Raw genomic sequence first — 25,799 nt, forward strand, 5'->3', positions numbered from 1 at the left:
TCTTGCAGCCTGTAAATTGGCTGTTGCATTTCCCATATTGAAGCAAAATCAATATTTAAATAAAACCTGAAAATGCTGCATTCAGGTTTGGCAGTTACAGGTCCAATGAAGGATTTCTGCCCTGATGTATATTAACTGCTTTCCTTTCAGTTTCTGCCTGAATTGCTGATTGTTTTTATTTCATGTTTCCATTATTTGCATTTGCTTTGACTGGCAATATTTAAATAGTGCTTCATTCTGTCAAGTGCTTTGGGACGTTCTGAGGTGGTTTAAAAACATTTGTTTGACATTTGTAATTGTGACTGATGTATTTAATTGATGAGCTCTTTAGAATGCAGATTTTTTTTGAGGAGATTATTGAAGGTAGCTAATGTTAAGTTATGTCGTGTGTGTAATATGTTTCTAGGTCTATACGGATTTTAGCAAAGCATTCAGTGAGATCTCTCATTAAGACACATGGTATCTTGGTAGACTGGATTCCTAATTAGCTATAGAAAACAAGCTATTGTTGGATGGATGTTAATCAGGTTTTATGTTTGTGATCATTGGTGTTCCACAGGGATCAGTGTTGGGACCCTTGTGGTATACAGATTGACATGAAAATATAGATTAGTGAGTTTGCAGTAGACATAAATATTACTGGAGTTGTGGATTTTCAGGAAGGTTGTCAACCGATGTAGCAGGACTAGTTGGAAAGGGGGTGGAGAAATGGCAGGTGGTTTTAAACCAGACAAGTGTGAGCATGGCATTTTAGGAAGTCAAATGAAAGAGGAAAGTCAGAACTCTTTGGAGCACTGCTATACAAAGGGATCTTGGGGAACAAGTCCATAGTTCCCTGAAAGAGGCAACAGAAGTAAATCGGCTGATAAAAAGGCATACAGCATACTTGTCTTCATTAGTTAGAGAAGCTTCAGAGTCATGTTGTACAAACTTTGGTTTGGCCATAAAGAGATGGTGTGTTGTTTTTGTTACACCTTACAGGAAAAATGTGGAACTTTGGAGAGGTGCAGAAGAGGTTTACCCGAATCTCGCATAGATTGGAGAAAATTAGCTATAAAGAGAGGTCATGTAATTTTGGATTGTTTCCTGTGGGACATTTGAGGTTGGGGGGCAAGTGATGGGAGTATTTAATACTGAAAAGAATAGATGGTGTGGATGGTCTGTTTTTCCCCACTGGAAATGTTTAACTAAAAATTAGGGGACATAGCTTTAAGTTGAGATGGGGAAAGGAAAACTTGTTTTTTTTAAACAGTAGTATATGTCTGGAATGTTGTGTCAGGGAAGTTGTAGAAGCAAATTTCATAGCAGCTTTTAAGAAGCAATTAGATAGATACAAGAACAGGGATGCATTACATGTGCAGCATAGAGAATTTGTTTGGATTGGAAACGTGTTCAGTACAGATGTCTTTTTTTTTGGAGATGCAGCATGGAACAGGCCCTTCCATTCAAACGAGCTGCACTGCCCAGTAACCCACCATTTTAACCCTAGGTTAATCACAGGATAATTTACAATGACCAATTAACCTACTAACTGGTATGTCTTTTAATGTGGGAGGAAACTGGAGCTCCTGGAGGAAAATCCACATGGTCACAGGGAGGAATATACAAACTCCTTTCAGACGGTGTCAAATTTGATCTCCGAACACTGCTCCAAGCTGTAATAGCTTCGTGCTCATTGCTGTGCTACTGTGGTGCAAAAAGGGGCCAGTTCTGTGTTGTAAGAAATATTTTCATATACATCTGACGAGACAGCATACCCTTGGCTATTTTTCCCCAGTCTCCTTTTGATAAGATCCACACACTGTCTGAAATCACATATGCCTCTTTGCAAGACCGGAACAGAGATGAGTTTCTGTGGGTGTGATAGAGATATTCAGATGGTGTGTTGTCTCCTTGGTGCCAGGATCAGGGATGTCTTGGATTGGGTCCACAGCATTCTCAAGGGCGAGGGTGAGCAACCAGAAGTCTTCATACATACTGGCATCAGTGACATAGGAAGGCAAGGTGAGGAGGTCTTGAAGAGATTTTAGGAAGCCATGTAGAAAGGTGAAAAACAGGACCTTTAGGATAGTAATCTCTGAATTGTTGCCTGTGCCACGTGCCAGTGAGGGTGATATTAGGATGATTTGGCAGATGAATGTGTGGCTGAGGAACTGGTGCAGGGAACAGGGGTTCAGATGTATGAATCCTTGGGATCTCATTTGGGGAAGGTATGACTTGAAGAAAAGGGACAGGTTACACCTGAACCAAAGAGGGTCCAATATACTTGGGGGCAGGATGGCGAGAGTTGTTCTGGAGAGTTTAACTGATTTGGCAGGGGGATAGGAACAGGAGTGATGGTGCTGAGGATGAGGTAGGTAGTTGGTTTACAAACAGGCAATGCGTAGTGAGACTCCTGGCAAGGAGAGGCTGTTGATGGGGCAATATTGCAGTTAACAGGATGAGTTGCAGTGTAAAAGGCAAACAAAATCGAAAAGGGTGAATACGGGATGGAAGATGTTATATTTCAATGCATGCGGTATAAGGAATAAGGTAAATGAACTTGTAGCACAGTTACAGATTGACATGTATGATGTGGGAATCACTCAATCATAGCTGAAAGATTATAGCTGGGAGCTTACTGTCCAAGAATACATATTATATCAAAAGGACAGGTAGGTAGAGGGGATGGCATGGCTCTGTTGGTTTAAAAATTAAATCAAGTCATTAGGATCAGAAGGCGTTGAATCATTGTGGATAGAACTGAGGAACTGCAGGGGTTTAAAAAAAATCCCTAATGGGAGCTGGATACAGACCCCCTAACAGTAGTAAGGATGTGGAAGCCAAGTCTTTATGTATATTTGAGGCAGAAGTTTATAGATTCTTGATTGGTCAGGGCATGAAAGGATGTGGGTGGGGAAGGCAGGAGATCAGGGATGAGAGGTAAAATGGATCAGCCATAATGAAATGGCAGAGCAGACAAAATGAGCCAAGTGGCCTAATTCTGCTCCTATGACTGAACGACATATGGTCCGAAACTAAGATTTTGGACAGAGAAATGGCAGATGGCTTTAATCGAGACAACTAAGGTATTGCACTTTGGGAAGTCAAATGAAAGAAGAAAGTGTACAGTAAATGGCAAGGCTGATAAAAGCATTGATTTCTAGTGGGATCTTGGGATGCAGGATCAAAGCTGGCAACACAAGTGGGCATGATTGTAAGGAAGGCAGGTAGCATAGATGGAACACGGTTTGTTCTATGTTCCATTTCTTAATCTGTCATCTGAAATGGGTTTAGTGGGTGTCGGCTGATGCTTTTATAAATGTTTCAAGGAGATTTTATTATTTTGTGGAAATATTTGTAAACATAAAACTGAAGAAGTTAACAGGCCTAATTGAACTGCACGTGTCTCATTACCATTGTTTCAATTTGACTGCACTCGTTTTGTCTGGATGTAAGTAGAAACATAGAAAACCTACAGCACAATACAGGCCCTTTAGCCCACAAAGCTGTGCCAAACATGTCCCTACCTTAGAACTACCTAGGCTTTACCCATAGCCCTCTATTTTTCTAAGCTCCATGTAGCCATCCAGGAGTCTCTTAAAAGACCCTATCGTTTCTGCCTCCACCACTGCCACCGGCAGCATATTCTACGCGCTCACTACTCTCTGCAGTTTTTTAAAAAAAACTTACCCCTGACATCTCCTCTGTACCTACTTCCAAGCACCTTGAAACTATGCCCTCTCGTGCTAACCATTTCAGCCCTGGTGAAAAGCCTCTGACTATCCACACAATCAATGCCTCTCATTATCTTATACACTTCTATCAAGTCACCTCTCATCCTCCATTGCTCCAAGGAGAAAAGGCCGAGTTCACTACACCTATTCTCATAAGGCATGCTCCCCAATCCAGGCAACATCCTTGTAAATCTCCTCTGCACCCTTTCTATGGTTTCCATGTCACCAAGTGAACTAACCTTCCACTCGGGGTTGGGAGATTATTAACTAGCTTTAAACTGGGTGAAAACATTTCAAAAACATAATTTGCTTTAAACATAAAACACTGAGAAGTAATGAAAAACATCGTTGCTCAGGTTGAAAATGCTTCTTTGCTCAATATTTTGAATTGTGTTACTCACCATTTTTGAATGCTTGCTATTTTGAGTGTTTTGCACTGTGGTCCCAGAGGAACACTGTCTCATAAAGCTGTATCTATGTATGGTTTGAATGACAATTAAACTGGATTTGCTTTAAAACAGTTATTCGCTAGTCCCAGGGTGATACCCTTGTCCGTGCATAGAATCTCGATTTCCAACAGACAGAGCAAGTCTCACTCTGCTAGATTACACCCCAGACTGGTGGTGACTATAAATGAAACCTCACACTGGGTCCTCTGGAATTTCACCTGCAGTGGCTGGGTACGTGAATACGTACGTTCCGTGCGTTCGAACCCAGAGTGATTGTAGTGTCTGATGGCCGGTATCCCTTTTCCTATACCATCATAAACGGAATTAGAATTGCAGTATCTTGCAATATTATATTGGGCTCTTCCTGAGGGGTGGTACTCACGGTAGGAAGCATCCTTCTTCCTGCTGAACATATTCACCTTTAATGTTAGTTCCCTTTGGGGTTGATCGGGATTCGAAAGCTGGGTTCCAGTAACGTGTCAAAGCTCGTCACATTCGATTTCGGTCATTGTCAGGCCAATCCATATTATTAGTGTACGGCTTTTTTTTGTATGTTAAATTTAAAATGGCTTCTTTGTTATGTTATACTTGGGAATACTTCTTTTGTTATGTTAAATGCTGAGAAAGTCCTTCTCGTTAGCAGTTTGTTGAATCACGTTACTTATAAGAAGCTGTTATGAACCAATTGGGATAGTTGTTATGTTTTTGGTGTATTTGAAGATACTGTATGCATGGGGTTTTGGGGGAGAAGGCGAGAGAGAGAGAGAGAGAGAGACAGAGAATGGACCAGGAGCTGTGAGTCTGCTAACGGGGTGTTCGGTGAGGAGGGGAGACGGAGACGGACTCGTGTGGAGCATCTGGTCGTCCACCGTTGTTGGTCCCAGGCGGCCGGTTGAGGTGGTCCGAGGGGTCGCAGGGTGAAGGAGAAGGGTCCTGAGCTCCAACTGTTTGTGCACGAAGAGATTGAACTTTGATAAGTGTGGCGCCTTTTATTTTCCTTTTATATTTTACTCTCTATTAATTATATAGTTCCAGTAATATCTATAAACTGTAAATCATTTAATCGTATCTGGTGTATTGTCTGTTATTTGGGTCGGGTGGAGTACATCACACAGCATCCACACAAACTAATTACCCAGTTTGCTGGGGCCGGGGCTGAGGGCTGTTTCCCTCGATGACAGCGAGCCGAGCGACCCTGAGGGTGGCCGGGGGGGGGGGGGGTGCTACATTAGTTTTAATCCTGTTGGTAAGCACTTGAGCAGCAGGGCATTAAACTGGGGGAATGGATTCCCATTATTAAAGGCTTGGTCTCCTGCGAAAGTGGCGTAGCAGGCCATAAATCGCTCCCAATAGGCTGGTCCTGATTTCCCAGGCTTAGGTTTGCATTCAAGTACTTTAGTGATATTTACAGGTTGTTGGAGAGCCTTCTTCAAGGCTTGAATAATCCAGTCTGTCTGTTCATCCTCATTATGGATTTCCGCCGGTAACTCCTGATAAGTTTGGCATCTTAATTCTGCCTTCCATTTCCAGCCCTCATCAGATGAGAGAATCATGCAGCAAAGACCAAATAAATCTTGCGGTGTTGCATTATACATTTGTATAGTACTGCGGACATACCAAGCAAACTGTGCTGGTTTTTCTTTTCTATCGGGGGCCTGATTCATGATCGTTACCATCTCTTGATGCTTCCAGGGTGCATACAAGAGTTACTGAGGGCTGTCCCTCCTTGGCTGCTCGTGGACTGGGCAGCATTTGGGTAGGCAGTTGTCTCTGTGGAGCCCTTAACTTTGGGGTTTTATTGGATTCTTCACTCCCTGTCTCAGAATAATCCCTTGTATTCCCTTTCTGGATCTCGGGTTCAGGGAGCCTTCCTTTCCCTGCTGCTGCTGTTTTACCCGAGCGGCCACCGTATCTGAATACTGGGAGGATTGGGGTTCGGTAGCACTGGGTGCACTCGGCTTCTGGTAATGTGGGGGATAAGGTGGGTGCCCAATCCTCATCGCGGTCACTGTCCTTAAACAGGGTCGGTATGCCAGATTTGGGATCCCGTATTGGCCCTAGATCTTTGGGCGCGGCACTGCCAATTTTAAACCTTCCTGTCTGTCCATATCTGCTTTTGCCTGTGTTCCTTGTTTCTCGTTCTCTTTTTCTTCTTCCTTCTACCCATTAGCACTCCGCCTGTAGTGTCTCCCAACTCTTGGGAGTCCTTTCTGCCGTACATACCTCTATCCCTTTATCACATGCATTATTCCTCCAGCTGGCCAGTAAGGTACTATTCCATTTAGTATAGGCCCTACCTTTCCATTCTTTAATCAATAATTTCCACTTTTTACCGCAATTCTTTTCCCAAATTAAATTTAATACTAGTCTCCCCTGGTGGCCACACTGTTTCCCTAGTTTCTTTGTTAGCGCTGCACTTAACATCCGGAGGTCCTTTTCTTATCTGGTATTCGTTCACACATAGCTGTATCAAGGGCCTGTCCCATTATTGCCTTTATCAGTTGTTCTTAATTATCAAGTCAAGTCAAGTATATAGCACATTTAAAAACAATCATGTTGACCAAAGTGCTGTATAAAGTAAAGCAAGTAGCCAAAATCACAAATACACAAAACACAGACAAGCCAATGAGACAAGCAGCTTATAGACACAAAATACACAACACAAGGGCCTAGGCACAAGCTACTGGGTGAGAAATTTAGCCAGCCTGCCTCCCCCTTAATCACTTTCAACTGGCCATATTATCAGGCGGCAGCTGATATGGTCAAATCCATCAGGTAGCGGTGGCCGCCTCTCCTGACCGGGGTCCCCAGTCCCGATTCTTTCCTTAGGAACAATACAGAATACCCAATATCACCCGCAGCCTTTAATTCTCACAAAAACTGCTAGTCTATTTTCCGTTAATACTTGCAAAAAAAAAGACAACTCTCACATACAGGTTTCCCCCGCCATCCGAAGGTGGAGCGTTCCTATGAAACGGTTCGTAAGCCGAAATGTCGTAAAGCGAAGAAGCAATTACCATTTATTTGTAAGGGAAAATTTTGTGAGCATTCGCAGACCCAAAAATAACCTACCAAATCATGCCAAATAACACACAAAACCTAAAATAACAGTAACATATAGTAAAAGCAGGAATGATGTGATAAATACACAGCCTATATAAAGTAGAAATATTTTTCCACAATTATTACTGAACTGTTCTCCGTAGCGAAAATCTCACACAAGCGCCGTTGGCAGAAAATCTCACGCAAGCGCTGATGACAAGAACACTCTCTCCACTTACCTTTAAGCTAAGAAGCTGCCAAATCATACCAAATAACACATAAAAATACACAGCCAATATAAAGTAGAAATAATGTATGTACAGTGTAGTATCACTTATGGGAATCGGGAAGACAGCGAGCACACTGATGAAGGTGTGTTGGACTGAGTCGTTGGAGTTTGGGTGGTGCAGTGGCACCCACCCTCCAGGCCGCCGACCGATATATTGCCGCGAAGCATGCAGGGGTCCAGCGGTAGCCGGGAGGCACACAGCACATCTTTAAGAAAAAAGCCGAAATAAACAAGCTAATTAATTAGGTGCCGCCCGACATGTAATTGTCGGCCCAGATCAGTGCTGATTGCATCGCCTTTGATCTGGGCCAACAATTACGTGTTGGCGGCACATAATTAATTAGCATGTTTATTTTGGCTTTTTTCTTAAAGATGTGCTGTGTCCCTCCCGGCTACCGTTGCGTTCTCCGCGAATCTGTATCTGTCCGTGGCCTGGGGGTTGGGGTGGTGGGACACTGGGGTGTCATCTAGTCATCGTCTGTTTTCATTAGAGCAGGCAGCACATCTTCTTCTATCTCTACCTGCCTCGATGTCAAAGGTCGAGGTTCGTTGTCTGCTGTGGCTGATGTGGAAGGCTTTCTTGACTGAGCCTCGCGCATTTCACTATCACACAGTTCTTTGTTAGGACTCAAACCATCCTGCAAATATCTCCTAAGCCGACGTACCCTTTCAAAATTAAAGTTGTACTTTATCATTACTCATTTGGTTTCGATTGTTATCCTTTTTTTTTCCAATTGCCTCAGCTCTTCATCTGTCAGTTCTTGGTGATGGGATGCCAAAACCTCTTCAACATCATGTTCATCAGCTTCCACAAGCCAAACTCGCGTTGTCCTTACTTCATTCACCACGATCAAAATGCTTAATTATGTCTAGTTTTACCGTAAGTGTAACACCCTTACGAGCTCTTTCAGGCTTTTCCGATACCTTAGAACTCATCTTGCAATGGCTCATGTTTAAGCAATGCCGGCGAGAATCTGGGGGAGAGCGGCTGCTCGGGAGGCGCGCTGCTTTTTTTTTCGTAACTGAAAACACCTTCTGAAAGTGAAAACAGGGTCTTTCATAACAGTGAGGTTTCGTAAAGCGAACGTTCGAAAAGCGGGGGACACCTGTACTTTGGAGGTCTTCCCTCCTTTATCCTGAACTTGTCTCATTTCAACCGGCCATATTTCTGCTGCCAAGGTGAGAAGTTTACCGGGCTGCCAGTTTCGTATTATTTACAAATTTCAACCGGCCATCTCGTGAGACATGCGCAACCCCTTTTCCGAATCATCAAATTTCAACCGGCCATATCCTGTCACCCGCAGCAATGTAAAAGAGACAACTGCTTACCTAAAATCCTGTATCCAAACGGGTCGTCCGATCCCATCAAGGTACCAGTCCCAATGGGCGAGGGGCAAAAATGCTTGATCGGACACAAGGAGTAGCCAGAGGTAAACTACCTCGGGGTGCCTGCCACTCAAATTATGTTCGATTCAAGCCCCCTGTCACTTACTCAGCCCAGAGAGACGTTCCCTATGTTGGAATCCGAGTCACGGCACCAAATGTAAACGTAACTTTGCTAGATCAAATAACAACAGCACAAAAAGATGGTTACTTATCTTTCCACCCGTTTATTTCTTCGAGCTCAGCCGGCGAGTGAACTTGGACCCGACATCAGGGAGAGAACCAATCTCATCTCTCCGGCGGTTCAACAAGTTCACTGCCTGATGTCAGAATTGTCAGAAGTTATAAGGCTACCGATACAAAAGAACAATCAGTTTGATAACTATTCCGCTCAAGTCAATGGACTATTGATACAAAAGTACAATCAATTTGTTAGACACTCCAGCCACCTTAATTAAAGAAAAGAATGTCCTACCTGGTTTGCTGGAGCCACAACTTAATTACAAAGATAAGAACATCCATCAAATTTATGCTTTAATTAAGAAAGGAATGTTCTGTCCAATTTCCATCAGGTACTGCTTTTTGTCAAAATCAAAAGGTGTGAAAAGCCCAGAGAAATCTTATGTGGATCTGGGTGAACTTTAACCCTCATCTTACTCCAAAGAAAGCAGCTGTGAGACATTATTCAAACACACTGCAGTCACAGACATAGTCAGTACTTATTTCATTGTTTACAGGGATCTGAGAATCCCCCATTCCCTTAAATTTTATCAGTTTTTCTCCTCTTCTCAAGGAATATACTGTAGATGCCTCTGGAAGTGCATTTTCTTACTATTTTGGTAGTGTCTTTATTTATCCTCTTGGCTGTTAGATAATATATGAATTTATTTTCATTCCTTTCCGGGAGTGAAGCTGCTGAATATATTCTAGGAGTGTTTGACCTGAAGATTTAGATCCTATATGGAGCACTTTCCAGCACTTGGAGTTGTTGGCAAGAGTCATATGATATTTGTTGATACTAGGAGAAACAATGCTGATTATCAAGGGGATCTTTATTCTACTAATGAAAGTAAATATTTTCACACATCATCCAAATATGACAGCACACTGCATTGTAGCTGCATTAGCAAAGTATGCTATGTGAGTGTTGCTCAGAGTACATTATGAAGTACTAATTTTTCCCCTTGGCTTCACAAAGTGTTATTTTGGATTATTTAAAACAATCAGCAGATATATCTGACTGTGCAACTTGAAATAAGCTGCTTGCAAGAATATTAGTGAATTCAAAGAGGTTTTTTAAAAATTTAGTTTAACATCCCTATCTTAGTTGAAGTATCTTAATATGAATTGAGAAAGCAACTTGCCTGTATAGTAAGTTTTTAAGTGCAAAGAGCAAGTGGCATCTGATAGGAAAGTTAGTGGAGAGGATTCTGAGGGATGAGATACACATGCGTCTTGAAAAGCAGGAGTTGATTCAGGGTAATCAGCATGGCTTTGTGCATGGGAGATCAGGTCTTGTGAATTTGAGTCTTTTGATGTGACCAGGAAAGTTGATGAAAGTAGAGTGGTTGATGTGGTTTATAAGGCCTTTAAGGTTTCACAAGGTAGGCAGCTCTGGAAGGTTAGATCACATGGAATCTAGGAAGAGCTGGCAAATTGGATATGTGATTGGCTTGATAGAAAACTGAGGGTGATGTTGGAAGGGTATTTCTTGGACTAGTGGTGTACCTCAGGAGTCGGAGCTGTTTCCATTGTTGTTTGTCATCTGTATTCATAATTTAAATGAGAATGTACAAGGCATGGTTCGTAAGCTTGCAGATGACACTAAAATAGCTGGTATAGTGGAGAATGAGGCAGGTGATCAAAAACTAGAGAGATCTTGATTTGCTGAGTAAGTGAGCCGAGGAATGACAAATGAAATTTAGTTTGGATAAATGTGAGGTTTTTCATTTTGCTCTGTCAAATCCAAGTAGGAATTTCAGTGAATGGCAGGGCTGTGATGAGTGTTGTCAAGCAGTGGGACTTGGAGTATTGTATTTAGTTTTGGTTGCTGTGCTATAGGAAAGATGTGAATATTTTCTGTTCGGTTTTATAACAAGTCTGTTGCCAAGATTTGAAGGACTGAGTTATAGGGAGCAGTTGGACAAACTAGGACTTTATTCCTTGGAGTGTAGGAGACTGAGAGTTGATGTATCGAAGTGAAAACAATTATCAGGAGTATAGGTAGAGTGAATGCACTCTTTTTTTCCATGTGGTTGGGGAATTAGAGGGCATGGGTTTAAGGAGAGGAGGAAAGATTTCATAGGAACTTAAGGACAATATTTTTTGTACAAAGGGTGTTAGCTAAGCAGATTGAACAGCCAGTGGAATTGGTTGAGGCAGGTACAACTTTAAAAGGCAGTTGGATAGGTATGTGGATTGGAACTATTTAGAAGGTTATGGGCCAAATACTGGCAAATGGGATTAAGTTGGATGAGACATCTTGGTTGGGATGGACCGGTTGAGCTATAGTGCCTTTTTCTGTGCTCTCTAACTCTATGGTTTTGAACATGACATTGTGAGGAATTCTGCATTGTTTGAATCATGGGCCATGGGAACTTTTGATAATGCAGCCTTGCCTCAGTTGCACAAAAGTTCAGCCCAAGTTTATGTTAATATTCTAGTATTGATCTTGAATATGCAATCTAATGGCATTACAAATTTTATATATGATCAAAAAAAAACCTTGGCTCATCTTTAAGAAACTGTTTCATCGATTGGTGTGCTAGTTTTCTGGTTGAAAATACTGTTTATTTTTTCTTTGATAAATTGGCTTATACTGAAAGTGCGGTTTATAAAATGTTAATATATCTGCAAACATGTTGAATACCTGAAGGTGGTCTTTGACTCAAATAAGGACAGAATAGCTGAACCACAGTCACTGGCAACATTTACAGGTCGGAAGAAGTCACAGAGCAAGGGCAGGTACCACTTAGGCCATCTCCCCACTTCTCTTGAGAAGGTAGTGATTTCCATTTATCATTTCAAGTGCAGACACAAGAGATGACTGATACTGGAATCAGGAATGGAAAGCAAATTGCTGAAGGAACTTCACAGGTCGGGCAGCATCTATGGATGCAACTGGACAGTTAACATTTTGGGTTGTGGCCCTGGCACTGAGAGGTAAAGGGCAAATGGCCAGAAAAGAGGTTGTGGAGGAGGGGTGAGGCAGTCTTTGACAAGCAATAAGTGGAACTTGGTGAGGAGGAGCTTGATGTGCAAATGGAACCAGGTGTTGGAGGATATGAAACTTAATGGGTTGAGGGTGTGAATAGAACCAAGTGGGTCAGGGGATAGAAACTGGGTCTTGAGGCTGGAGAAGTGATTGAAAAGGAGGAAGAGTGGGATGAGAGAACCTAGGTGGATCAGGACAAAAAGGAACATTGTGTGGGTTAACCAAAATTGTTTATATCATTGGATTATGGACTTCCCAGGCAGAATAAGAGGCTTTTTAGTTTGTATTTGGCCTCATGCTAGCAATGGATAAGACTGAGGGGAGACTGGTTGGTGTGTTTGCAAGTTCTCTTGTAATTAAAATGAAAATTTTATTATTTCACAATCTGTGATGTAATCTTTCAATTGTATGAGTGCAAATTATAGCATAATGAGTTTGTATGTAGCCTTATTTGAAACATGTTCGTCCATCGTCATTGTCGATGAAGACCTCGACACAATTGATGGTGTTGAGACTAGCGTGTGATTTGGATTTAAGTGAGGGAGAGTTGCGCAGCGTCAGCCTCACTCTCTCTTCCCAATTCCCATCTGGATCCAGTGGCAAGACAGAGTCGAGACGGCTGGAGATGGGGCTAGGCGCAGTGGATGAAACAGCTTGTTACTGGTGATCATTTCAGAAGTCCCAATTTGCTGAGTGTTCTGTGTTCCACACCCCCAACTACCACTACTTAATTATTTCCTGTCAGTCAACTTGTCTGGCGACACTCCCATACCTAGCACTATCAATCTGTGTAGAAACCTTCTTGTATATTTATATTTATTGTGTTTTTTTATTATAATTGTTTGTGTTTTTTGTGCTGCATCAGATCCAGAGTAACAATTATCTTGTTCTTTACAATTGTGTACTGAAAATAACATTAAACAATCTTGAAGAATAGTATAGGATTAAATTCATATCTTTAAATAACTTGTTTCATCCGGTTTGTGTGTTTTCTGTTGAATGTTGAAATTTGTCACTTCCTGTTGCAAAGTTCATGTCATATGATTATTTTCTGCTGACCTCTTCCTTCTGAGTTTAATGATGCAACAGGCTCTGTCATTTTGTGTCTGTATTATAGACACAATCCTTGGAAAATATTCAGATTTCATTATATTGTCTTGACCTTGTTTAAACAATGAAGTTGGATGATTGGTAAACTCTGCTGCCAGTTACAAGAAATGGACATTTGCTGTGCTCTGGAATTTGCTTTCCTTACATGGTGACATTGCTGATGCAGTGGAGCAGTAATCCTCCCTCTACAGAATAGTTACAGTGGTGGCAGAGTTACTGGAGAAGCATCCAGACCCAGGTCGTGTCAAGGCCCTGCTCTAGTAGCTAGGGAAATTGATTTCATTAATTCTGCTATTAAAGAGAAGTGTCAGTAATAGTAGCCATGAAGCTATTGATATTTTTTTTTGGTAAAAATCTACTTGGGACGGGATGGAAATGTGCTCCTCGATGTTTGGGGACAGGGTGGGAGGGGGGAGGAAGAGAGACAAGCATAGAAGGAGAATATAGCGTCCTTCTGGTGGCTTAAAAGTTGCTGATTAATTGCACATGGGTATATGCTGCATCAGATTGAAACATGGAGGTGAACGTGGAGTGGGAGCGCCTGCTGCCTGCCTCTTGATCGCTGGTGGGATAACTGCAACTGGAGAGGGGAGACTGCCGCAGCGCCCAGGAAATGTTACCCAGGTTTTCTGTGTTTTGGATATAGGTATTAATATGGACTTGGACTATGAACTTTTTCAGTATTATAGTTTTTTTATATTCTGTGTTTATTGTATGATCTAGTTTTTTTTTCTATGCAGGGGAGGGGGATTTGAGGGACGATGTGCCTGTTCCATTTTTCAGTTTCCTGTTTGGGGAGGAGGGATTTGGGGGTTGATAATCGTGCTACCATTCATTTCTTTCTTGGTTTCGTGGCTATCTGGAGAAGAATTTCAGAGTTAGATACTTTGATAATAAATGAACCTTTGAACCTGCTGCTGCTGCCAGGTGTTACACCTGTTTGTTGAATGTCACAAACAAAGGAGCTGGTGGTGGACTACAGGAGGAATGGAGACTGGCTAAACCCTATGGACATCGATGGATCTGAGGTTGAGAGGGTAAACAGCTTTAAGTTCCTCAGAATACACATTATTGAGGATCTCACGTGGTCTGTACACACCAGCTGTATGGTAAAAAAGGCACAACAGCGTCTCTTTCACGTCAGATGGTTGAAGTTTGGTTTGGACCCCCAAATCCTAAGAACTTTCTATAGGGGCACAATTGAGAGCATCTTGACTGGCTGCATCACTGCCTGGTATGGGAACTGTACCTCCCTTAATCACAGGACTCTGCAGAGAGTGGTGCAGACAGCCCAGCGCATCTGTAGATGTGAACTTCCCACTATTCAGGATATTTACAAACACAGGTGTGTAAAAAGGGCCTGAAGGATCATTAGAGACCCAAGTCACCCCACTCACAAACTGTTCCAGCTGCTAGCATGCGGGAAACGGTACTGCAGCATAAAAGCCAGGATCAGCAGTCTCCGGGACAGCTTCTTCCACCAGGCCATCAGACTGCTTAACTCACGCTGACACAACTGTATTTCTATGTTATATTGACTATCCTGTTGTACATACTATTTATTATAAATTACTATAATTGTACAATGCACATTTAGACGGAGATGTAACATAAAGATTTTTGCTTCTCATGTATATGAAGGATGTAAATAATAAAAGTCGATTCAGTTGGCTGGGTTGAATGAATGGAAAAATGTGGGTGCATATGTGTGATCTGAGAACACTTGCATCTGGCTGAAAGCAGTGTTGTGCAACTACTGAGGCTGGTCATAGAACTTCTCAGCACAAATAGGCCATCTCGTCCATCCCCAACTTATTTTGTCAAGACCCATCAACTTGCACCTGGACCATTCCCTTCCCATCCATTAATTATACAAACTTCACTTAAATGTTGAAATTGAACCTATATCCATCACTTCTGCTAGTAGCTCGTTCCACACTCTCACCACCTGTAAAGAAATTCCCCTTAAACATTTCACCTTTCACCATTAACCCATGACCTCTAGTTCTAACACAAAATGCTGGAGGAACTCAGCAGACCAGGCAGCATCTATGGAAGAATATTCAGTTGACATTTTGGGCGAGACCCTTCAGCAGGACTGAAATGTCAATTGTTTTTTATTGCATAGATGCTGCCTGGCCTGCTGAGCTCCCCCAGCATTTTGTGCATGTTGCTTGGATTTCCAGCATCTGCAGATTTTCTCTTGTTTGTGACCTCTAGCTCTAATCTCACCCAACCTCAGTCGAAAAAGCCTGCTTGCACTTTATCTATGTCCTACACAACGTGTAATCTTTTATTTATATATCAAAAAAATACCAAGGTAAGCTAGCCAATAATATTAAAGAGGATACCAAAAGTTTTTTCAGATATTTAATGAGATGAGAGTAGATATTTTACTACTGGAAAGTGATGCTGGAGAGGAAACAGTGGACAAACTGAAGGTTCCTGGAAAACTGAAAGGTCTGAAGGTCGATAGGCCACCTGGACCAGATGGTGTACGCCCAAAGGTTCTGAAAGAGGTGGCTGAAGAGATTGCAGAGGCATTAGTAATGATCTTTCAAGAATCACTAGATTCTGGAAGACTGGAAAATTACGAATGTCACTCCAATCTTCAGAAGGGAGGGAGGCAGAGGAAAGGAAGCTATAGGCTAAGATGCTGGAATCAATTATAAAAGATGTAATAGCGGCATATTTGGATAGCAGTGGCAGGATAGGTCCAAGTCAGCATGGATTTACGAAGGGGAAATCATGCTTGACTAATCTTCCGGAATTTTTTGAGAATGTAACTATGAAAATGGACATGGGAAAGCCAGTGGATGTAGTGTACCTGGACTTTCAGAAAGCCTTTGATAAGGTCCCACATAGGAGGTTAGTGTGCAAAATTAGAGCAAATGGTATTGGGGGTAGGGTACAGACATGGATAGAAAATTGGTTGGCAGACAGGAAACAGAGTAGGGATTAATGGGTCCTTTTCAGAATGGCAGGCAGTGACTAGTGGGGTACCGCAAGGCTCGATGCTGGGACCACAGCTATTTACAATATACATTAATGATTTAGATGAAGTAACATTAGCAAATTTGCAGAGGACACAAAGCTGGGTGAAATGTGAGGAGGATGTTATGAGAATGCAGGGTGACTTGGACAGGATGGGTGAGTGGGCAGATGCAGTTTAATGTGGATAAATGTGAGGTTATCCACTTTGGTGGCAAGAACAGGAAGGCAGATTACTATCTGAATGGTGTCAAGTTAGGAAAAGGGGAAGTACAACAAGATCTAGGTGTCCTTGTTCATCAGTTACTGAAAGTAAGCAGGCAGTGAAGAAAGCTAATGGTATGCTGGCCTTCATGACGAGGGGAGTTGAGTATATGAGCAAAGAGGTCCTTCTGCAGTTGTACAGGGTACTGGTGAGACCACACCTGGAATATTGTGTACAGTTTTGGTCTCTAAATTTAAGGAAGGACATTCTAGCTATTGAGGGAGTGCAGCGTAGGTTCACAAGGTTAATCCCCAGGATGGAGGGACTGTCATATGTTGAAAGATTGGAGCGACTGGGCTTGTATACACTGGAATTTAGAAGGATGAGAGGGGATCTGATTGAAACATATAAGATTATTAAGGGATTGGACACACTAGAGGCAGGAAGTATGTTCCTGATGTTGGGGGAGTCCAGAACCAGAGGCCACAGTTTAAGAATAAGGGGTAGACAATTTAGAATGGAGTTGAGGAAAAACTTTTTCACACAGAGGGTTGTGGTTCTGTGGAATGCTCTGCCCCAGAAGGCAGTGGAGGCCAATTCTCTGGATTCTTTCAAGAAAGAGTTAGATAGAGCTCTTGAAGATAGTGGAGTGAAGGGATATGGGGAGAAGGCAGGAAAAGGGTACTGATTGTGGATGATCAGCCATGATCACAGTGAATGGTGGTGCTGGCTCGAAGGGCTGAATGGCCTACTCCTGTACCTATTGTCTATTGGCTAGTTAGTCTGACCTCAGTGGTTGGGAAGATGTTGGAATCAATTGTTTAGGATGTGGTTTCAGGGTACCTGGAGGCACATGATAAAATAGGCCAAAGTCAGTATGGTTTCCTTAAGGGAAAATGTTAGCTGACTAATCTGTTGGGATTCTTTGAAGAAGTAACAAGCAAAATAGACAAAGGAGAATCAGTGGATGTTGTGTACTTGGATTTTCAGAAGACCTTTTACAAGGTGCCACATGTGAGGTTGCTTAACAAGCTACAAGTCCTTGGCATTACTAAAGATTCTAGCATGGATAAAGCAATGGCTTATTGGCAGGAGGCAAAGAGTGGGAATAAATGGAGCCTTTTCTGGTTGGTTGCCGGTGACTAGTAGACAAGGGTCGGTGTTGGGACTGCTTTTTGTGTTATATGTCAATGATTTGGATGTGGCCTTGTTACAATGCTTGCAGATGATATGAAGTTAAGTGGCAGGGCAGGTAGTTTTGAGGAAATAGAAAGGTGACAGAAGGACAGATTAGGAGGATGGCAAAGGAATGGCAGATGGAATGCAGTGTTGGGAAGCGTGTGTTCATGCACTTTGATAGAAGAAATGAAAAGGTTGACTATTTTCTAGATAGAGAGAAAATATTAAAAAAGAGATGTAAAGAGACTTGGGAGTCCTTGTGTGGGATTTCCTAAAGATTAATTTACAGATTGAGTTTGTGGTGAGAAAGGCAAATGTGATATTAGCATTCACTTCAAGAGGACCAGAATATAAAATAAAGTATGTAATGTTGGGATCTTATAATGCACCAGTGAGGCCTTGGAGTATTGTGAGAAGCTTTGGGCCCTTATCTTAGAAAGAATGTGCTGGTACTGGAGAGGGTTCAAAGGAGGTTCACGAAAATGATTCCAGGATTGAATGGCTTGTCATTTGAAGAGTGTTTGGCTCTGGGCCTGTATTGACTGGAATTCAGAAGAATGAGGGGTGGTCTCATTGAAACCTATTGAATGGTTAAAGACCTTGATAGAGTGGATGTGAAGGGGATGTCTCCTATGGTGGGAAAGTCTAAGAGCAGAGAACACAGACTCAGAATAGAGGGACGCTCATTAAGAACGGAGATGAAGAATTTCTTTCGACAAAGTGGTGAATCTGTGAAGTTCATTGCCAGAATTGGCTGTGGAGGTCAAGTCTCTGGGTATATTTACGGCTGAGGTTGATAGATTCTTGATTAGTCATGGCATGAAGGGATATGGGTAGAAAGTGGGAGATTAGGGCTGAGGGGGTAATGCTTCTCTTGCAGGATATGAGAAGGCGGGGAGACCTCTAGTGTACCTGACGACTGCATTCAGCTGCAGCTTCTAGCAATCTGCGTTAAGGAGTTGGAGCTGGAACCAGATAAACTCCGGATCATTTGGGAGGCTGAGGCAGTAATAGGACATATAGAGAGGTAGTTGCATCTAACGTGCAGGACACAGGAAACTGGGAGAAGAGACTTGCTGTGATTATAGGGGATTCATTAGTGAGGGGAACGGACAGTAAATTTTGTAGGCAAGAATGAGATTCCCAGATGGTGCCAGGGTCTGGGATATCTCTGATTCTGTCCTCAGCGTTCTTAAGTGGGAGGGTGAACAGTCAGAAGTTGTGGTCCACGTAGGTACCGATGGCGTGGTTAGGATGAGAGATGAGATTCTGCATAGGGAGTTGGTTGCTAAGTTAAAGGGCAGGACCTCCAGGATTGCGATCTCAGGATTACTACCCATGCCACGTGCTAGTGAGGCCAGAACAGTTTAACATGTGGCTAAGGAGTTGGTATAGTCATAGTCATACTTTATTGATCCCGAGGGAAATTGGTTTTCATTACAGTTGCACCATAAATAATTAGATAGTGATAAAACCATAATTAAATAGTAATATTTAAATTATGCCAGGAAATGTCCAGAATCAGCCTATTGGTTCAGGGTGTCTGACCCTCCAAGGGAGGAGTTGTAAAGTTTGATGGCCACAGGCAGGAATGACTTCCTATGACGCTCTGTGTTGCATCTCGGTGGAATGAGCCTCTGGTTGAACGTACTCCTGTGCCCAACCAGTCCATTATGTAGTGGATGGGAGACATTGTCCAAGATGGCATGCAACTTGGACAGCATCCTCTTTTCAGACACCACCGTCAGAGAATCCAGTTCTATCCCCACAACATCACTGGCCTTACGAATGTAGGAGGGAGGGCATAAGGTTTTTGGAACATTGGGCTCTCTTCCAGGGAAGATAGGACCTTTACAGAAGGGACAGTTTGTACCTGAACTGGAGGGGTACTAATATCCTTTCAGGAAGGTTTGTGTGATGGGGTTTTTAAACTAGAGTTGCAGGGGGATGGGAACCAGAGTGCCAGAACAGTTAGTGGAGAGGTTGTGGAGGCAGATGTTGGTAAGATCTCAGACAAAGTTAGGAATCAAAAGGTTAAGCATAGTGTGGTGCCTGGTATCCTAAGCTGCATATATTTCAATGCAAGAAGTATCGTAGGAAGGGCAGGTACTATTATTGAAGATGAGGTAGCTGGTTTACAAACAGGCAATGTGTGTGAGGAGAGGTTGGTAGGGCAACATTGCAGTCAGCAGGATGAATTGCCATGTAAAAAGCAGACAGAATTGAAAAGGATAAATACAGGACTGAAAGTGTTGTATTTGAATGCATGCAGTATTATGGAAAAAATTAGATGAACTTAGAGCACAGTTGCAGATTGGCAGGTATGTTGCAGGCTGATGGAAGATTATAGCTGGGAGCTTAATGTCCACGTGTATCGAAAGGAAAGGCAGGAAGGCAGAGGGTGTGGCGATGCTCTAGTAAAAAGTGAAATCAAATCATTAGAAAGAGGTGACATAGGGTTAGAAGGTGTTGAATCATAGTGGATAAAGCTAAAATGACATTGATGGGAGTTGTATATAGAACCCCAAACAATATTAAGGATGTGATGTACAAATTGCAATGGGAGATAGAACATGTATGCCAAAAAGGCAATGTTAGAATAGTCATGGGAATTTCAATGTGCAGGTGTAGACTGGGAAAATCAGGTTAGTGCTGGATTCCAGGAGGAGTATTTCTAGAATGCTTACGAGATGGCTTTTTAGGGTAGCTCGTGGTTGAGCCCATGAGGGGTCAACTATTCTGGATTTGGTGTTACACAATGATCCGGAATTAATAGAGAGCTTAAGGGAAAAGAACCCTCAGGGGAAAGTGATCATAATATGATTGAATTCACCCTGAAATTTGAGAAGGAGAAGCTAAAGTCAGAAGTGTTGGAATTACAGAGGTATGAGAGAGGAGATGACCAGAATTGGTTGGAAAAGAACACTGGCGGGAATGATGGTAGAGCAGCAATGGCTTAAATTTCTGGAAGCAATTTGAAAGGCACAGGATGTATCTTAAAACAAAAGTCACTAAGAAGGTAAAGATGGAATATGAAAGTAAGCTAGTAAATAATATGAAAGAGGATACCAAAAGTTTCTTCAAATACATAAAGTAAATGAGAGGCGAGAGTGGATATTGGACCATTAGAAAACGATGTGTAATTGGGGACAATGAAATGGTGGAAGAACTGAATAAGTCTTTTGCATCAGTCTTCACTGCGAAAGACATTGGCATTGTGGTGGCAGTTCCAGGTGTCAGGGGTCATGAAATGTGTGAAGTTTCTATTACTAGGGAGAAGGTTCTTGGGGAAACTGAAAGGTCTGAAGGTAGATAAGTGACCTGGACCAGATGGTGTACACCCAGAGTTCCATCTGTCTATTCTGTTTATATTCACAATTTTAAATACCTCGTTTAGATATCTCTTTTGCCATGGTCATGTGGAAAGCATAAAAACTCTACAAGCCCTCTTGGTGAGGATTGACCTTGTGACCCTGGTGATGAGAGATCCATGCTGTTTCAAGAGCCTGATCATTGTTGGGTCATAATTGTTCCTGCAACTGCTGGTGTGGGACCTAAGTCTGTAGCTCCTGACAATGGAGTAGTGATAAGAGGGCATGGTCTTGGATGGTGGGGGTTCTTGATGATGTCTGCTGCTTTCTTATATGGCAGTACTCCAGTATTCTCAGTGGTGCTGTGAGCTTTGCCTGTGATGGACTGAGCTATATCCACCACTTTCTTTCGCCTTTTCCCTTCTTGAGCATTAGGGTTTGCATACAAGGCCGTGATGCAACCAGTTAGGATACTCTCCATTGTGCATCTATAGAAGTTTGTCAAAGTGTTTAACTCAAAACTAAACAAAGTTTTAAGAAAATTGATGTTTTGTTGTGCCTTGTTTGTGATGATCTCCCTTCTATCTGCCAATTTGTCATCACCTTTGACTAGGCCAACAGCTGTGGTGTTGCCAGCAAACTTAAATGTGGCATTTGAGCTTTATTTAGTCACACATTGGCTAAACAAAAGTGAACAGGAGTCTTAAGTACACCGCCATATGGTGCACCTATGCAGATAGTGATTGTGGAGGAGATATTGTTGCTAATCCATAGTAACTGGGGTCTGCCAGTGAGGAAATCTAGGATCCAGTTGTGCAGAGAGTTAATGAGGCCCAGGTTTTGAACCTTAATGATGAGTTTTAAGGTGATGATAATATTGAATGCTGAACTGTCGTCAATGAAGAGTATCTTTATTATCCAGGTGTTTCAGAGCTGAATGTAGAGACATTGAAATGGCATTTGCTGTTGACCTGCTGTGAAGATAGTCAAATTGGAGTGAATTCGGGTCACTTCTCAGGTAGGAGTTGATATGCTATGGCTAACGTCTCAAAGTATTTGTTTAGAGTGGATGTAAGTGCTACTGCATGATGGTCATTGAGACAGGTTACTACTTTCTTCCTGGGCATTGGTATGATTGAAGCCTGCTTGAAGCTGAAGCGAGAGTTTGAAGATATTAGTAAGCATTCCAGCCAGCTGACGAGCATAGGTTTTCAGGACTTGGTCAGGTATGCCATTTGGTCCAGGTGCTTTCTGTGAATTCACCCTCCTGAAGGATGTTCTCACGTTGTCCTCAGAGACAGACAGTGAGATGACAGGATCGTTGAGGGCTGTGGGGGTTCGTGAAAGTGTCTCCATTTTCTGTCAGTCAAAGTGACAATAAAAAGCATTGAGCTAATTGGGAAGTGAAACCTCATTGCCATTTATGTTGTTTGGTTTTGCTTTGTAGGAGGTGATGACATTCAAGCCAACCATAGTTGTTGAGCATCCTTCTCTGATTTATGTTTAGATTAGAATTACCAATTTTGTATAGAATCTTCTGCTGGTCATATTTGGACCTCTTGTACTTTCCCAGATGTTGGTTCTAAGCACCACCAATATAGCCCTAAGCAGATTGTGAATCTTTTGTTTCATCCAAGGTTTCTGATTGGTAAAGATCCCGAATGATTTTGTGAGGACACACCTGTCCACATAATCTTTATGAAGTCTGAGACAACTGTTGCCTATTCATTCATGGCCCACTCCACTTACTCAAAGCAGTCCCAGAGCTACACCTCTGTCTCCTGTTACAGTCTCCTCTTGTCATTGCAATTTGCTGCCTTGTTCTTGTCTCTGCCTGGATGCAGATAGGAAGATTTTCTGAAATGCAGTCAAAGGAATGATAGGCATTTTTCTTGATGCTAGTGTAGTAGTGATCAAATGCATTGGATCCTCTTGTGCTACAGGTGATGTGTTGGTGGTAGTTGGGCAGAGATTTCTTTAAGCTAGCCTGATTGAATTCACCTCTAATGATAAAGCCCATATCTGCACATACTCTTCTTTTTTCTTTAGAAATTGTACCCTCTAGTTTCTGTTTTAAAAAAAAATACAATTCTTGACACTTCTCAGCATTGAGTTATTGATAGAAGTAAGGGAGGAAATTGCAAAAGCCCACATCATGATCTTATTTAGAGTATTGGGACAGTTGGAAGAGGGTTGGCAAACTGTCAATGTTACACCATTAAAGTTATATAAGGTAAGCTAATAACCTCAAACAAGTCAGTTGAATGCATTCCTGGAGAAAATTCCAAAGACACTTCTGAATTCATTGTTGATAGGTAGAATAGATCTTGCTTGTGTGTTAAACTAATTGTTGTAATTCATGGAAAAGTCCTTTAGATATTATGCAATGTTTGTCCACTGTTAACACATTTGGGAATGTTCCCTAATCTAATATAGATGGTGAAATGAAGGTAGATCAATCTCCAAGGTCTGACCGGGTATCTCTGAGAACACAGAGATATTGTGGGAGCTCTGGCTGAGATATAAGCATGGTCATTAATGATGAGTGAAATTCCAAAAGACAGGCGGCTGATGTTGTATCTTTTTTTTTTAAACAAAGGCTACAAAGAAATTCTGGGAATTATATACCAGGAAGCGTAACATCTGTGGCAGGTATGCTACTAGAGAGGATACTGAGGGATTAGATATACAAGCATTTGGAAAGTAGCTTGATTTGAATAATCGGCGTGGTTTTATGTACGGGAGATCATGTCTCATGAATTAGCGGTTTTTGAGGAAGTATCCAAGAAGGTTGATGAGAGCAGGACCATAGACATGGTCTACATGGACTTCAGAAAGGGCTTTGATATGCTGTGGAAAGTTGAATCACATGGAACATAGGAACAGCTAGCTTTCTTGTATACACAATTGGCTAGATGGTAGGAAGCAGAGGGTAATGATGGAAGCGCAAACCCGAGGAAATCTGCAGATACTGGAAATTCAAGCAACACACACAAGAAGTGCTGGTGAACGCAGCAGGCCAGGCAGCATCTATAGGAAGAGGTACAGTCGACGTTTCAGGCCGAGACCTTTCGTCAGGACTAACTGAAAGAAGAGCTAGTAAGAGATTTGAAAGGGGGAGGGGGAGACCTGAAATGATAGGAGAAGTCAGGAGAGGGAGGGATGGAGCTAAGAGCTGGACAGTTGATTGGCAAAAGGGATACGAGGCTGGAGAAGGGAGAAGATCATGGGATAGGAGGCCTGGGGAGAAAGAAAGGGGAAAAAATAATAATAAATAAGTATGGGATGGGGGAGGAAGGAGAGGTGGGGCATTAACGAAAGTTAGAGAAGTCAATGTTCATGCCATCGGGTTGGAGGCTACCTAGACGGAATATAAGGTGTTGTTCCTCCAACCTGAGTGTGGCTTCATCTTGACAGTAGAGGAGACCATGGATAGACATATCAGAATGGGAGTGGGACATGGAATTAAAATGTGTGGCCACTGGGAGATCCTGCTTTCTCTGGTGGACAGCAAAACGGTCTCCCAGCCTGCGTCGGGTCTCGCCAATATATAGAAGGCCGCATCGGGAGCACCGGATGCAGTATATCACCCCAGCTGACTCTCAGGTGAAGTGTCACCTCACCTGGAAGGACTGTCTGGGGCCCTGAGTGGTGGTGAGAGAAGAAGTGTAAGGGCATGTGTAGCACTTGTTCCACTTATAAGGATAAATGCCAGGAGGGAGATCGGTGGGGAGAGATGGGGGGGACGATAGGATAAGGGAGTTGCGTAGGGAGTGATCCCTGCGGAAAGCGGGGGGGGGGGAGGGAAAGATGTGCTTAGTGGTGGGATCCCGTTGGAGGTGGTGGAAGTTACAGAGAATTACATGTTGGACCCGGAGGCTGGTGGGGTGGTAGGTGAGGACCAGGGGAACCCTATTCCTAGTGGGGTGGTGGGAGGATGGAGTGAGAGCAGATGTGCGTGAAATGGGGGAGATGCGTTTGAGAGCAGAGTTGATGGTGGAGGAAGGGAAGCCCCTTTCTTTAAAAAAGGAGGACATCTCCTTCGTCCTGGAATGAAGAGCCTCATCCTGAGAGCAGATGCTGCGGAGACGGAGGAATTACGAGAAGGAGATGGTATTTTTGCAAGAGACAGGGTGGGAAGAGGAATAGTCCAGGTAGTTGTGAGAGTCCGTAGGTTTATAGTAGACATCAGTAGATAAGCTGCCTCCAGAGATAGACAGAAAGATCAGGAAAGGGGAAGGAGGTGTTGAAAATGGACCCGGTAAACTTGAGGGCAGGGTGAAGGTTGGAGGCAAAGTTAATGAAGTCAACGAGCTCAGCATGCGTGTAGGAAGCAGCGCCAATGCAGTCGTCGATGTAGCGAAGGAAAAGTGGGGGACAGATACCAGAATAGGCACGGAACATAGATTGCTCCACAAAGCCAACAAAAAGGCAGGCATAGCTGGGACCCATACGGGTGCCCATAGCTGCACCTTTAGTTTGGAGAAAGAGGGAGGAGCCAAAGGATAAATTATTAAGAGTAAGGACTAATTCTGCTAGATGGAGCAGAGTGGTGGTAGAGGGGAACTGATTAGGTTTGGAATCCAAAAAGAAGCGGAGAGCTTTGGGACTTTCCTGATGGGGGATGGAAGTATATAAGGACTGGACATCCATGGTGAAAATAAAGCGGTGGGGGCCAGGGAACTTAAAATCATTGGAAAAAATTCAGAACGTGAGAAGTGTCATGAACATAGATCGGAAGGGATTGAACAAGGGGGGATAAAACAGTGTCGAAGTATGCAGAAATGAGTTCAGTGGGGCAGGAGCAAGCTGAGACAATGGGTCTACCTGGACAGACAGGTTTGTGGATCTTGGGTAGGAGGTAGAAACGGGAAGTGCGAGGTGTGGGAACTATAAGGTTGGTGGCAGTG

The 25,799-nt window shown here is 42.8% G+C and overlaps 1 protein-coding gene across 8 annotated transcripts in view; it reads left to right on the top strand.

The window, feature by feature from the left end:
* The window catches only part of numb (NUMB endocytic adaptor protein), a 285,368-nt gene that overhangs the window by 29,896 nt on the left and 229,673 nt on the right, over positions 1-25,799 (top strand). The window lies entirely within an intron of this gene.

This window comes from Mobula hypostoma, chromosome 1 (assembly GCF_963921235.1).
Source record: "Mobula hypostoma chromosome 1, sMobHyp1.1, whole genome shotgun sequence".
Taxonomy (NCBI): Eukaryota; Metazoa; Chordata; class Chondrichthyes; order Myliobatiformes; family Myliobatidae; genus Mobula; species Mobula hypostoma.